The sequence below is a fragment of the Microcebus murinus genome, chromosome 2 (assembly GCF_040939455.1).
Source record: "Microcebus murinus isolate Inina chromosome 2, M.murinus_Inina_mat1.0, whole genome shotgun sequence".
Lineage (NCBI taxonomy): Eukaryota > Metazoa > Chordata > Mammalia > Primates > Cheirogaleidae > Microcebus > Microcebus murinus.
The window spans coordinates 77,069,091-77,085,077 of NC_134105.1; positions in this window are offsets into that span (position 1 = coordinate 77,069,091).

The window sequence follows — 15,987 nt, forward strand, 5'->3', positions numbered from 1 at the left end:
AGGGTACTTTCCAGCATGATAGAGAGTTAAATAAACATTTCTATTAAATGATGGAACTCATCACTCAACATATATTGTTTTCCTATTTATTTTTTCTATCAAAGTTTTGCTGTATTATGTTACTGTCATTAAAAGACAGTGGGTATGTTGATATTTTTCCAAGTTTGTCATTGTAATAAAATAGACATAAAATAGAATTTGCCATTTTAACCATTTTTAAATGTACTGCTTAATGGTTTAAATACATTCATAATATCGTGCAACCATTACCACCATCCATCTCCATAACTCTTTTATTTTATAAAACTGAAACTCTTATCTATTAAACAATAAGTCTCCATTCTTCCTTCCCTCCAATCCCTGGCAATCAACATTCTAGAGAATCTTTTAGATCAGTTATTTTATTTTTCCACTCAAGAATTTCTTTTCAATTTCTCTTTAAGTTTTTTATCTCTTTATTGATATTTCCATTTTGTTCACACGTCATTTTCTCGACTGTATCCACATCTTGTTTAAGTTTTTGACCATATTTAAGACAGTTGTTTTAAAGAGTTTATCTAGATTACCTGCCATCAGGTCTTTTGGAAGACAGTTTCTGTTGATTTTTTTCCTTTGGATGGGTCATTCTTTCCTGTTTCTTTGGGTGCCTTGTGATTTTTTTGTTGTTGTTGAAAATTAGACATTTGGATCTAATAGTGTTGTAATTCTGGAAATCATATTATCCCCCTTCCCCAGAGTTTTCTGGATTTTTGCTATTGTTTTTGTTTACTGTTGTAGGCTGTCTATGTGGTAATGATCAGCTTGAGATGTAAACTTAAGTTTTGGTCCAGTCTCTTTTGAGCCTGTTTCCTCCCCCCCATCAGCATATCCTGTCCCTTTCTAATTTTTTCCATATATGCAGTAGGTTTTAAATGGCTATGTTTTTAATGTCTGCTCCGAAAAGAGGAATAAGAGACAAATGAAGTAGAGGAAGGGAATTAGCTATTTAAATACCCTAGAAGTTACTTCATTCAGCTGGAGGGGAGAGATTTGCAGCAATGGGGGAATGTGAACAACAATGTTTTCCTGCCTTTTTGCAGGCACTTTGTGATCAGAAGCAGCAATTAGTGATCAGAGCACAGATTTTTAATATTTGGAGGTCAGGGTTTTTTTCTGCCCACCCTGGCTGTGTGCAAGTTGCTCCAGAAACATGTGCACAGCTGCCTGCCACTGAGCTGGGGACAGGGGATGGTAGCTGTTGTAAGAACGGAAATTGACTGAAATTAACTAGAATTTACTGTCCAAGCCATCCTCTGGAAATTGGAAACCTTCAATAGACTCTGAAGTTCTAAAATAGTTACATCAGAAAGATTCTTCAGGAGCAATTCTTGTCTAGGTGGAGAAATAGATTCCTCGTACTTCCCATTCCTTCATCTTTCCAGAATCCTTTCACTGATAGATGTTTAACAACCAGCTCTCTCATAAAAAAGGTATTAATATCTATATACACATGAGTTTATTATAAATTTCTCTGATACAAAAGATGTGTAGCATATCATAATAATCACATACATTCTTTGTTATAAATTCCATATAGACAATTAATTCTCACAAAACGTTTTCTTTGATTTTTGCTAATTCTTGTAAAATGGTCAATCTATGGTTGCAATTGATGAATCAATGTAGTTGTGACATAAATATTCATTGATATATTCATTTATATCAATAAATAAGGCAAAACAAAACAATTAAGACATGTTGAACCTTCACTCTTTTATCAACGTCATGAATGACTTATTCACTGAATGAGATAATAGCTTTCAAATAATGAAAAAAAATTTTCTCAATTGTTTGTGCTATTCACAATATGATGGCTATAGACATGGCCTATATTTAAATTTAATCTTCATTATTAACATTTTCTCTATCATTTCTTATTCTAGACAAGCAATAAAATAATCAATCAAGCCAGGATGTGTAGTGTTTGCCAATTTTAGTGGTATAAATGCTCCCATCATGATTGATTTCAAGCTACCTATGTCATGTCATAGAATACAGAGTTAGTAGCACACATGAAGTTGGTAATATATACTATTTCCACTGCAGAAATTCAAGAGCATAGATAATAGTAAAATGCAATAAAACAATTAGGAAGTGATAAGTTCTGAATATTTGCTACCATTTTAATATAATTTATTTAATTATGTGTTATCCAGTTTATATATATATATATACACATACAATTTTTATAATTTAAGTTTTTATTTTGTTTTAGTTTAACCTACCAGATTGCAAAATTCCTAAACATTTTAGTTGACCCTAGCTAGCTGGTATGAGCTGGTGCTAGCAGACTACTGGGGATTCCACTGAATTAAAGGTGTTGATGACACCTCCCTGGATTGTTGTTAGAATCAGTTAAGATACTATAAGTGAAAATATTTTGACCCATGTAATAGTGCTAAATAAATGCAATATATTTTTATTGAGTATAATGATCAAAAGGCCCAATTCTAGTGTGCTAAAGAACCAAGTATTTGGCTCAAGCTCTTTAGGAAAAAAAAAAAATGTGGGTCAAATTGAAACAAAAATTTGAATTCTACTTAATCCATGCACAGAGAAAATTTGAGACTTGGAATTACTGATATCTACTGAAAAATACAACATTAAACATATTTAGCTTTCCTAAGAATAATTATAATTTATAGTTAATAAGATTACTAACAGTGGTTATTCATTATAAAATGGACACAAGAAGGTGGGATGATCAAATCATAGTTTTTGATTTTGTTGACCAAGGATGCATCTCCTATTTGCATTACATTTTTGCTTCTTTTTTAGTTTCTTTTTATTATTATTTTGGTTAACATGTAATAATTTCTTATATTTCTACATCACTCAACATATTAAAATACTTATTCATTTACTTAAAAACTTTAATTGAACACTTATTAAGTGTTCAAGTATGCTATTTCATTTAAGAATTACAATCACTTTTGTGGAATAGACAAATTGTTAACATCCTTTCCAGCTGAAGAAACCAAGGATCAAAGTGGCCAAGTGATTTTTCTCCAAAGTCACAGATAAGAACTTAAGAAGAACCCTGGTCACCCGGTCCAATGTTCCTTCTCAGATTCAGGCTGGGTTTACACGTCAAAGCCCATTTATGGAAACTTGCTTAATTGTGACAAAAGACACAGGAAAAATAGTATCCAAGTTTGGTCAACTAGTAGAGTCCATTTATTAAATAATTCATTCACTTAACAAATATTTACTTAACCTGTACTATTCTCTGGGCACTGTTCTAGGCACTGGTGCTAGTGCTCTGATTACTCAAAACCATTAGTTGAAATGAATATAATAAAATACTTGTCCAAGAAAGAACCAGATCAGCTGCTCTTTAAAGTCACTAAAGCTTTTGGAATCTTTGGAGGGTAGTAATTTGTATCAAATTCTGCACTATAATTCTAATAGTTTCCATGATATGATTGGAATTTAGAGTTATGGTAAGGTAGGGTGTGTGGAATGGAGGAAAACTTTATATGTCCACATAAAAATTTTCTTATTAACTTTAATTGGATTGTTTTCCTAATAAAAAAATTATGCCATATGCCCATGGGAGAAAATTTTATGAAGGTAGAAGATAAGCATTCACAAGTATAATAAATCAACTGTTTTTTACCCTAACACCTATGTGTGATCCATTGTTAATATTTTAATGGTGGCATTCATCCATACAACACATATATACATATATGTTATATAATTATCATATATACATAAATTATTTATATATAATCATGTGCTACATTTTGACAATTCAGTCAATCACAAACCAAATATACAATGGTGGTCCCAACAAATTATAATGGAGCTGAAAATTTTCTATTGCTTAATGATTTGTGTTACAATTTTCTACAGTATTGAGTATTGTAACATGCTGTACAGATGTGTGGCCTAGAAGCAATAGCTCATACCATATAACCTAGGTATAAGTTTAAGCTATACCACTTAGGTTTGTGTAAATACTGAACACTCAGTGATGTTTGCACAATGATGCAAATGACACACTTCTCAGAACATATCCCTGTAGTTAAGCAATGCATGACTGTACCACTTTTGACATAAAAGTATAATATATAAATATTTTCTAATGTCATCATGTATGCTTCAAAGACAACCTTCATATACTTGCATATTTTATTGTGTAGATTTATTATAAATTAACATAGCTGAACATTGAACTAGTTCCAATGTTTTGTTATTATAATACCATAATAAAAATCTGTACTAAAACTTTTTTAAAACTTTTGATTATTTCCTCCTATTATTTCTGAGAAATAAATTTTAAGTCCAAAGGGTATAAAATTTTTAAAGGCTCTTGGTACTATTTATATGTTTTTCCCTAAAGCTAAAACCAAATCGCACTCCCAGCAGTGCTATGTAGGAATGCGTATTTCCTTGTATTCTTGCCAAAACTCAATATTCATTTTTTTAATCTTATCATTTGGTAGATAAAATATACACCATGGATTTGATTTGCTTTTCTTTGATTATGTATTAATACTAATAAGCTTCATTTTTATATGATTATTGTCCTTTCTGTATCTTTTAAAGTTATTGTTTCATTGCCTCTGTTCATTTTATATCTTTTAAGGGCCTGGTGAGATATGTACACTTTTTTTCCTATCCTGGGACCTATAGAAAAATTTTGAGCAGGGAGCTGATATATGATCAGATCTGTTTTCTTTTCCTACTTAACAGTGTAAAACATTTTGAATAAAACATATGGGGATAGATTTAAGCATATTTACATAGTACTAGTCTCACATGTATGCATTTTTCCCTTTTTAAATAAATTAAATTAAAATTTTAAAGCTGCCAAGTGGCACAGACTGGCAATATACATACTCCTTAAGTTACGCAACAGTCAAGCAGCTAAAGTCACGATTTATGTATCTGTGCCCAATTAGAAAAGAGGATAGTGCCAAGATAATCACAAATTTGCCATAAACTAAAGTTTCATTACTGTTACATGAGAAGAGATATTGGAATAACTTCTTTTATTTGTTCCAGTTGTCCTTAAAAAAGAAAAAGATTATGAAAAACATTTCATATAAATGTACAGTTAACATTTATTGAATGTTGACCAAGCATGTAACACATTTAAATATTTTACATGCATTCAGTAATTTAATCTTTGCAACCTATGGGATAGCTCTTATTCTCAGCCCCATTTTATGGATTAAGATACTGAGGCACAAGTTCGAGTGCCTTTCCCATGAAGATTTAGTAAGTGATAGTGCTGATATTTGATCCCAGGTAACCTGGCCTTGGACTTTATACACCTTCCCTGCTGGCAGCGGAGAAAACCTTTCAATAATTCCATCTAACTGCATTTACTGGACATCTGCAGTATACTAGACACTGTAATCAACTTATGGAGAGAAAGGATAAATAAGGTGTTGTTCCTCCTTCTAGAAGTGCACACATGCCCATGAAGAGTGGTAAATGCTGTGAAAAAGGCAAAGGATTCTAAGGAAGCAGAAAGGAAGTGTGCTCAGCTCAGTCTGCTGGAGATAATATCAGAGCTGGGGCTGAAAGAATGAGTAGAAGTTAGCCAGGTGAAGAAAGAGGAAGAGTAATCTGAGTAGATGAAACAGCTTCAGCAAAAGCACAGAGGCACAAAACAGCTTTCGCTGTTCCCACGGGGGTTTGGGGAAACTGTTATTGCCACGCACGATACAAGGCGAAGAGTGCTAGTCAGCCTGCAGAGGTAGGTAGCCAACAAATATTCAGTCAATACCTCTCACGAGACAGTTTTGTGCTGAAAACTGGGAATATAGCACTAAACAAGTCAGAAAATTTTTCTGCACTAAAGTGGAATGTATCAGTCAGGCAATAAATAAGAAATCAACAAAATATGGATTGTGAAATATACTATGAAGGAAGCAAATGAGAAAATAAGATGCTGGAGAGAGAACAACCGGAAATGTGTTTTCAGTGAGGTGTTCAGGGAAGGACTCTCAGGAGCCAGTCATGGGGAGAGCAGGAGGAAAACTTTCTAGATAGAAAGAACAGCAAGTATGAAAGCCCTAAGGAAGGAGGGGACTTGAGATGTTCTAGAAAGCGGTATAGTGAGCAAGGAGTAAAGTGGCAGAGGACGAATTTGAGATGTAGGAAGCACTGAATTTTGTAGCTTCACCCGGGTCATAGAAAGGATGCTGTATTTTATTCTTTGGGCGTTAGAAAGTTATTGATAGGTTTTTAAGTCGGGCTCATGACATTGTCTCATGTCTCACTCAGGCTGTCTTGGGGAGAATGACAAGAAGAAGCTGGGAGATATTCAAGCAGGCTCTGGCTAGTGGTCCAGCTGAGAGATAATGAAAGAATAGATGCCACAGTAAGGACTTTAGACTTTTTCTTGTAGGTAGTAGAGACTGTGTGCATACTATTTTAGCAGGAAAGTCATGTGATGTGACTTGGAGTTTAGACAGATCACTTATTGAAGTTATGGAGAACTGAGGGAAACAAAATTGCTTGTCAGGGAATTTTTGCTGACTTATTCTGTGCATACACAACTATGGATCTGTATATGAAATTATAAATGTGTACTTTTATCCCAAATGTAAATTTCTTTCTAGAAATACAGAAAACTCTCAAAAGACACTATAAACTATGTCCTTTGACTTCTTTCTCTCTTTCACGAGGACTCACGGTTTCACAGAGTACTTTCAAAATAAACTTTTATCATTTCTAGTGTCAACATGTAGATTTCTACTTCAGACAGGAGCTGAGGTGACTTCAGCAGAGAGGAGACAGTGAAAAATGGCTGGTATATTTTCGTTCTCTTTCCTGATTAGTGGACAAATTGTCAGATGACTCCCTCTAGCATGGCTTACGAGGCCCTTGAAAATCTGATCATCATTATCCTTAATCTGCAATTTACATCTTAGAAGCCCTTTTATCTGGGCAAAGGGGACCCCTGTCCTGGGTTTCTACTTTAGAGGGCTCCACATGTCCAATTTGTCAAATAAGCTCTTGCAGATAGCATGAACACAAGAGATTCCTTCACAGGAAAGTGTTATTTCCCAGGAGCTCTGAGCATCTGTTTTGCTTCTTGTCTTTGTCTTCCAGTGCGTACCAGTTGTATATGGCAGCCAAGGAGGATTTTGCAAAGTTAAACAATTCACCTTACTGTAAATGTGTTATATGTAGGCATAGATGTAGCATGCCTGAAGCATGACACCAGTTCTTTGCATTGGCAAAAAGACAGGCATGGAAACTAGAATTGTAAAAATATTTAATAAGATTTATTATTAAAATGTAGAATTATTTTAAAAATTAAAATTAATAATTTAAAATGTTTGTTTAATTAAGATCTTAATTTTTACTAAATATTAATTAAAATATTTTTAAAACAAATATAATTTTCAGCTTTAAATATTTTGATTAATTATTTGATTATATATTTAATAAAGGAAATATTAAATATTTAACTAAATACCCCTAATATATTGGATGTATATAAATACATAATATATTAGATATATATAAATACATCTAATATATTAATATTAGATATTTGATTCAATATTTGATGTTCACTGACTACAATTTTATTTTTGTCTTCTAGTTTTAATAGATAATTTTTAATATTTTAAAAGGAAATAACTTAGAAACACTCATTAAATAATTTTATATTTTACATTGACTTTATTTTGTGCTGTTGATGAAAATACATTTTATTTTTGTATTTTTAATACAATTGCTTTTTACTTTCTAATTCTATAAATTATTATCTTTATTATTTTTTATTTCAAAATATTTCAAAATATTATAGTGGTACAAATTCTTTGGTCACATAAATTGCCTTTGTACCACCTGAGTCAAAGTTACAAGAGGGCCCATCCCCCAGACAGCACTCACTGCATCCATTAAGTGAGAATTGACCCACCCCCTTCTCTCTCCTCCCACCTGCCTGATCCCTGGTGAATGTTACTTCCATATGTGCACATAAGTGTTGATCCATTAGTACCAACTTAATGGCGAGAACATGTGGTGTTTGTTTTTCCATTATTAATGGAAAACAAATATGTAAACATCTTGTTTGTAACAACAAAGTGGTTTTGCTGAATTGAAAGCAAGAAACTGCCATTAAATAAATATATGATAATTTATGAATTGTCTTTATTTTATCACTCATTCAAACATTTGCTTGTCCATACCCAAAAATGTCCAAGAATAATTACGTTTCTTTGCCTTTGCTATTTTGTCTACTTTTAGTTACACAAAACTATAGCTTTATATATATATATCTCAATTTTGTTGTTATAAAGATACATTTTCAAAGTAGGAGATAAGATATTTTTTATTTCACAGTTTTTAAGTTTCATTTATAGTTTTTAAATATTTAAACATGTGATACAGGAACCTAGGCCTGCAAATGTTAGCAGAGGACCTGTTCATACCCACACACCTTTCTGCTACCTGCAGGCTTCACAGTTGCATAAACAACACTGTTGAGTCCTTCGCCTCTGTTTAGCTCACTCCTCATTGTTAGCCCTTGTGTCAGTGGTCTCTGAATCCTGGAACTAGACTGAGGTCATCCCCTCCTGAGGGTTTCCACTACTCTTTTCATATTTCTTCTGATTATCCATTTACATGGGTCCATGCCTTCTCTACTGCAAGCTCTTTGAGGCCAGACATTCCCCACTATCTCAGTATTATTAATGCTTGTCACAGAGCCTGACCTGTAGACTGTGCCCACTAAAACTATGTGAGGAGAAAATGAATACTCACCCCTACTCTGCATCTGCAGAGAAGCATTTGAATTTGCACATTGCCTTCGCTCCTTTGTGATGGAACATACTGCACACACCCAAATATACACACACTCTCCCTCATACCTAGGGTTTTTGGAAGCTGCTTCCCAAATGAAACAATGTTTGTGTGATACGGACTTTTAAAATTTGATCTTATTTCCTTTTTAAGTTGAATGCAAACCTTTTCTTCTACTCTTTGAGTTACAAATATAAAGTTGGCATTATCATACATTCTTAAGGTTGAAAGCACTTGCCCTCTTTTTTGGTACTTTTGTTAATATTGTTATTATTTTAACAACTTAAGCATTATGTTGCAATTCACCTTGTTAACAATATATAATAACAATGTAAAAAGAAGCAGTTTGCACTCATGGTTTAAGCCACAGACATTTATTAAGAAAGAATCTTCAAATGTGAAGAATTCTCTAGAAGTTTTCTCTACACCAATGAACATCGAGACGAAACATACCTTACTCCTCCATACTAAACAATTTTTTGATCAAGCTTGCTTTCCTATTTCCATGCTAAACAATATTGGGGCCAGGCAAAAATAATTTAGCTGCTTGCTCCAGGAAATACCTGCTTCTGGAAGATAAGGCTTAAACCAACTAAAGAGATTACTTATCAAGACTAACCACTTGCTCATCAAGAACTCTTTCAAGACTCTTACCTCACTGTGCACACCAATTCAAGTCTATTATATCACAAAATCTACAAATCCAAACAATATGCCTCCTTTCAAAACCTGCCTTAAAATCACCCTGTACGCTCTATAAATATCCAGCCCTGACATACTCCTTTTTAGCTCAGACATTATTAAGACTCCATTATCAAGGTGATGTTATTCTTTACTGTGTTACATCTAATAAATTTAGCTTTTCTTGAGCAACAGTTTTTCTGGATATTCAACAGCTGAAAAATACTCTAGATTTTACAAAGATACAGTGTCTCAAGACCCTGGAATTAGACTACCATACTCCCCAGAGACCCCATGAGCTTCCTGTCTACAGTCTTTCTGACTATAGGTTCCACTGGGCCAGAGTTGTGATTTCTTCATTTTCAGCTCCCTAGGAATAAGAAATCCTTGTTTTGGAATCCTTTGATTATCTGATCAGAATTGAAAACTCTTTTTCTTGGAGAAAAGCTGTCTTGTGACTAAAAATACTGCTGTTTGTCTCTCTGTCCTCAACACTTTCTGTTGAGTGTATATAAGAAAACAATCAACGAAAGATGGTTATTGGTTTGATAAATCCATCTCTTGTGTAGTTCAGAAGGTCTCCTTACACTGGGTTCCTAACAGGACAAACTTTATGTTGTTACCTATTAGTGTCTTATGAGACCTATTCTACCTATTCTCAGTCTTATTTTGTCCATGAGAGTCTGGTTTAAAGGAAGTTCTCTACTCCAAATCTTCTGTCTTCAATTTGAGATGGCTAACTAATTTTTTTTTTTTTTTTAGAGAGACGGGATATCACTCTGGTCTCAAACTCTGGAGCTCAAATGATCTACCCACCTCAGCCTCCCAGAGTGCTAGAATCACAGGTGTGAGCCACCTCACCCAGCTATTAAGTTGGGAGCTGTGATAGATAATTTTTTTGTGTTAACTTGTCTGAGCTAACTAAGAAAAGCCCAGAAAGCTGAGAAAACATGATTTCCAGGTTTATCTATGTGGTTGTTTCTGGAAGAGATTAACATTTGAATCAATAAATTGAGTAAAGGAGATTGTCCTTACCAATGTGGGTAGGCTTCATCCAATTAATTGAGATCCTGAATAGAAGAAAAAGGCAGAGGAAGGGCAAATTTTCTCTCTTTTTGAGCTTGGACATGCATTCTCCCTTGCCCTTGGACGTTAGCATACTGGTTCTCGGCTCTTCAGACTCAGACTGGTACTAACACAGTTGGTCCCCTGGCTCTCAGGGCTTCAGACTCAGACCAGGACTTACCATTGACTTTCCTGTTTCTCAGCCATCTGGCTTTGGACTAGAATTACACCATGGGCTTTCTGAGGCTTCTATATAGCTTGCATATGGCAGATCCTGGGATTTCTTAGCTTCTATAATTGTGTAAGCCAATCCTTCATAATAAAAACAACTATCAATATCTATTATATATCTATATCTATCTATATCATCTGTTTCTATATCTATATACCTATGTCTACATCTATCTTATTGGTTCTATTTCTCTTGGGAACCCTGACTAATACAGGGGCCTAAAACACAATGTTCAAAAGCAACATATTTAGAATATCATTGTGTTCATGGGGGTGTCTCAGTCCAAGTTAGTGCCCCACTGCAGTCAAACTGACCCCAGAGTGATAGTCTCAAAGGACCTCAGAGGAGAATGCTCTTCCACATCAAGGTCCCAGAGCCCCTGGATCTCAACAAAGTGTTGGGAATTTTATTTATAGCATGTATTTTCACTATAGTTCATTTATTTATCCATTTAAGTAGAATAATGTCACCAAGGATAATTTAGAATTACAGTGGCTATTGTGGGAAAACTTTTAATTTGAACAAAACCATTCATTTGAGAGGTATATTACAAAGGAAATGGTCTGCATTTTCCATTGACACAAGAAACCTTGCAAAAGAAATCTGGCATCCCAAATTGATGCTTTCAAAAGATTCCTTAGCCAAGGCAAATGAGAAATACGAAACACTTAATATTATTTCTCTTAGATCATCCTGAACTGTAATCTGAAATTGTCTTATTCTGCTATTTCTCCTCCTTCCTAGGATCCTACATTAACCTTATTTTTACCCTTCCTCCTGACTCTTCTCGTTACCCTGCTAGCCAATAAGAAACTCCCAAATCTCAAATACTTCTTAAAGTTAAATCCACTTCAGAACAGAGGAAGTTTGGTTGTGGTTGACTTTAAACATTTGTTTTTGTCTTTGTCTGAATTCAAAGTCATTGATAACTACTTTCTAAAATCTGTACGCAAAATAGAGAAAGAAATTTACAAAAAAATAGAGTTGTTTTAAGAATAGACTATTTGAGAATCCCAGATTTATATCTTCTGGCTCATATGTTAATAAGAATCTCAGAAGCAAAAAAAAAATATTGGATTCAAAAGTCAGACAGGGAAGATTCTGAGTGACCTAATAGACCCTGAATTGTAGAGAAGATTAGAGGGGTTAGAAAAGCTGTAGATGTAGAGCAAGAGCTGTAAGAGGCCATCCTCAAAGTCTGTTCTGTAAAAATAGATTGCGCTATAATCTTCTCCCACAAGCAAAGAAAGGATGAATCTATTGGTGACTTCAGGAATAGGCTTTTTAACACCTTTAGACAGCATTCAGGAATAGATCCTGAAGCAGATGTGACCCTAGCTCTATCTTCACTTTCTTTGAACAACCTTAAGCCAGAACCAGGGGATTTAATATGAAAGCAAAAACAGGAAAGGGAACTAGCTCTGTTGCCTGGTCTCTAGCTATTCACTCAATATCTTGAAATAGCCTTAAAACACAATCAGAATAAGGTCTAGTATAAATTGGTAGTATTATAGATAAAGCAATTGGATGTTTCCATCCCAATCACAAGAACTTGGATAGGAAGTTATAAATAAAGATATCTGTAGATAATGTAAGCAAAAAGAACAATTAAAAAATAATTGCACTGTGGTAGTTAAGAAATTGAAGGAAAAAATTAAAGTGGTGAACAATGAAAACGCTCCAAAGGGAAACATAGTGTTTGTTTTCCCATTTTAACCCTCAAATTCCCAAGTAGAAATTTCTGCAAATGTAAAAGGACAAACTGTCAAATTGTTTATTGCTACCACAAACTCTGCCACCATTACATAACTTTTATCTTACAGTCAAGAAACTAATAATCTCTTGATATTTTTATGTCTTAATCTATAACTATCACAATTGGATTTTTAACCAAAGAACATTTTTTCCTTCCACCCATGAATGCAATAGGGAGGGACCTACTGGGCAAATAAAATTTTTAGATTAATTGTTCTTGAAATTATGAAAATTCTCTGAATCATAATGAGATAGTTATTAATTTTGATATTGATATACTGGTATCTTTGAGTCTTAAATAAAGCCCAATATGAAAATATTCTCAAGACAAGACTGTTTCTGGTAAATAATTCCACTTTTGTTGGCGAAATTATTGCTGCTTGCTATGGTCTGAATGTTTGTGTCCCTTCCAAATTCATGTGCTAAATCTTCATCACTAAAGTGACGATTAGAAGGTGGGCCTTTGAGAGGTGATTGTGCCCTTACAAAAAAGACTCCCAAGAGCTGCCTCAACCCTTCCACCATGTGAGAACAGTGTCATCTATGAACCATGAAATAGGTCCACATCAGACACTAAACCTGTTAGTGCCTTGATCTTGGACTTCCTAGCCTCTGGAACTGTGAGAAATAAACTTCTGTAGCTTATAAGCCACCCAGTTTATGGCATTTTTTGTTATAGCAGCTCAAAAGGACTAAGACAATGCCAAAAGCATCAAGGCTCAGATCTTTATCCAAGCTTGCACAGTACTGTCTAAAACCAGAAATTAAGCAAAGCTAAAACTAGTAGTTAAAAGACTATGAGAATAAAAGACTCATTATACCTAGTACTAGTCCTTGTAATTTTCCTTACCTTCTAGCTAAAAAATCCAACAAAAAAGAATATAGATTTGTTCAGGACTTCAAGACGACAAGCAAAATAATCATTCCTTCTTCCTTTCCTTATGATTGTGAACCATTTATGTTATCTTTGATGTTATTTTGGGCTACATTTTTTTTTTCTTTTTTAAAGCTGTAGATTTGTTTTCTGCCATCTTCATTGTCTTTAAACCAAGATACTTAACACTTTTTTACCTCTTCCTGGGGAGTCAAAAAATATACCTGGGTTCTTCCATTTTAGGCAAATATGGATTATCCCCATTCTCTGAAATCTTTCTTATAACTAAAAAACCATGGATTTAACAAAACAAACATAGGAAGACTCTGCAATGTGGAAAAGGAGCAAACTGCCTAGGAACCTCTCAACTTCAGGAATGAGATGGCAGCTGGTCACCTGTTTCATTATTGCCTCCCATGTATCTCCTAAAGGGAGCTCCAAAGGCCTCCAATACAGTGCCACCAACACGCACAGACAATCCATTTCCAAGAAAAGTATGTTGCCCCTAGCCAAAGGGCTGGGAAAAGGGTGGCCTAACTACAGAATTTTTTTTTTTTGATGTATGCCCTATGCCAAATTAATGCTAATAAATACATTGCATTCCTGCTCTGCAGTGTCAGCAGGACTGAGCAGAAAGCTGGTGTTCCTCATCATCCTCCCACCCCATGGAAATAAGTGCAAGCAGTGATATTCAGATTCCTCTGCTGGGTGGTGTCAGTAGACCAAATGGGGAACTGATCTATCCCTTTTCAGGTGGAAGTCCTACTTCCAGGTGGTGTTCCAATTCCCCTGGTTGGATAGTGTTGTAAGGAGCCAGTGAGAACCTGACCTTCTGTCTCCTGTCTGGAAGAAGTAGATAGTGCTTTGATTTCCCATCAGGCATTCCAGTGGGGTTCAGTGGCATGCTGAGCCTCTACCTTCACCCATCAGCAATGAGAAATAATGAGGAGGTGCAAGGCAGGGCTGGTTACCACTGGACTTTTACTATCCACCCTCAGGGTCAGTGGGACCCAGTGAAGAGCTGAGCTTCCATCCTTTCCTAATATCCATGAGACTAAACAAGGCAATCTGGTCAGCATCCCCTTTCATTCTACCTCAGGTGTCATTGGAGCCCTATGGAGCCCAAACTTCTAGCCTACTTGTGAGTCAATGAGCCTGAACAGGGCAGCATGAAGCAGAGCTCGCTGGCATTCTGGTTCCCCTACCTACCCCAGTGTCAGTGGGGTGGGTCCCAGTGAGAAGAAGAGCCTCCACTCCCACTATCTGGTATCAGGGACATTGAGAAATGCAGTGCATGTGAGGTGGGGTGGTTAGGACCCTTCTTCCCCTGTCCTGTGCAAAGCTGAGCAAACCTCCACCTTGATCAACGAGGCACAGTGAGGTGATGGGAAGGAGGGCTAGTTGGCAGAAATGCTTGTAGTTTTATGCCAGTAACTTGTGCTGTGGTTTATTAAATAGCAACAAATAACTGAAATAGAACTTGAGCCCCAGAAGAAGAGTGCTGCTATAATAAATCCTGAAATACATGGCATTGATTTTGTGATCAGATGGTAGGCAGAAGCCTGGGAAGACTCAAGGAGGTTGTCAGTGAGGACATGAAGACATGAAGGTAGTGGGAGAAATTGTCATCTGCAGTAACATGAAAAAGAGGAACTATACTCAATAAACTCAATGGTATACAGGTAGGGAGATTTCCATACAGAGTGCTGAGGCCACTGTGTGGCTTCTTATAAGTGCTTATAATAAAATATGAGATGAGAGAGATGAATGAACTGTTCAGTCTTAAAGTAGGGTTTACACGAAATATAGAGGCTCTAGATATTCTTTCCAGCCAGTGGAAGGTTCTTAAAGCAAGAAATATCCTATGGCAAAGATCAAATTCAGAGTGTTATCCAGAAAAAATAAATGTGGGAATATGGCTAGTAAAATCCTGTATTAAGACCTTAGAAACATTTAAATTAGCACTCCAAAGACCCTTTCAAAGAGATGAAATGTCTTCTAAGGATGGCAAGTGTATGCCCCACACATCCTCTCCATTAAACAATAGGGCTTCAAAGAATCCCAAGGACATTGTTCTGCAGCAGCTCCAAAGAAGACACAGAAAGAGAAGAGCCTATTCTGAAAAAAATTTGTAAGTATAGTTTTGTCCAATAATGTGGAATATGAATTGATATGTAAACCCAAAAGTTTTTTAAAGAATTATAACAGCTTGGATAGAAAAGAATAGAGACAATACATATTAAAAAGTGGCTATTGGGCTCTCAAGTACCTATGAGTAAGAAGCAGACTGGTAAAATTTCTCAACTGCAAACCAGCTATTTCTGTGAAAAGGTAGCAGGCAGACCAGAGGCAGCACCGAGAGTTTAGATGACAGAATCACTCCTAGGGAATGTTACTTGTCTCTAATCAAGGAACTAGTGACATGTGTCCTGCTTGTCTCTGAATTGCTGTGGACCAATTATTGTGTACCTTCTACCTGTCTCTGTTTTTGAACAGAAATTCCTATGCTTGTCTAGCCAGTGTACATTTGGTGTGTGTAGAGCTAATAACTTGTCATCTCTAT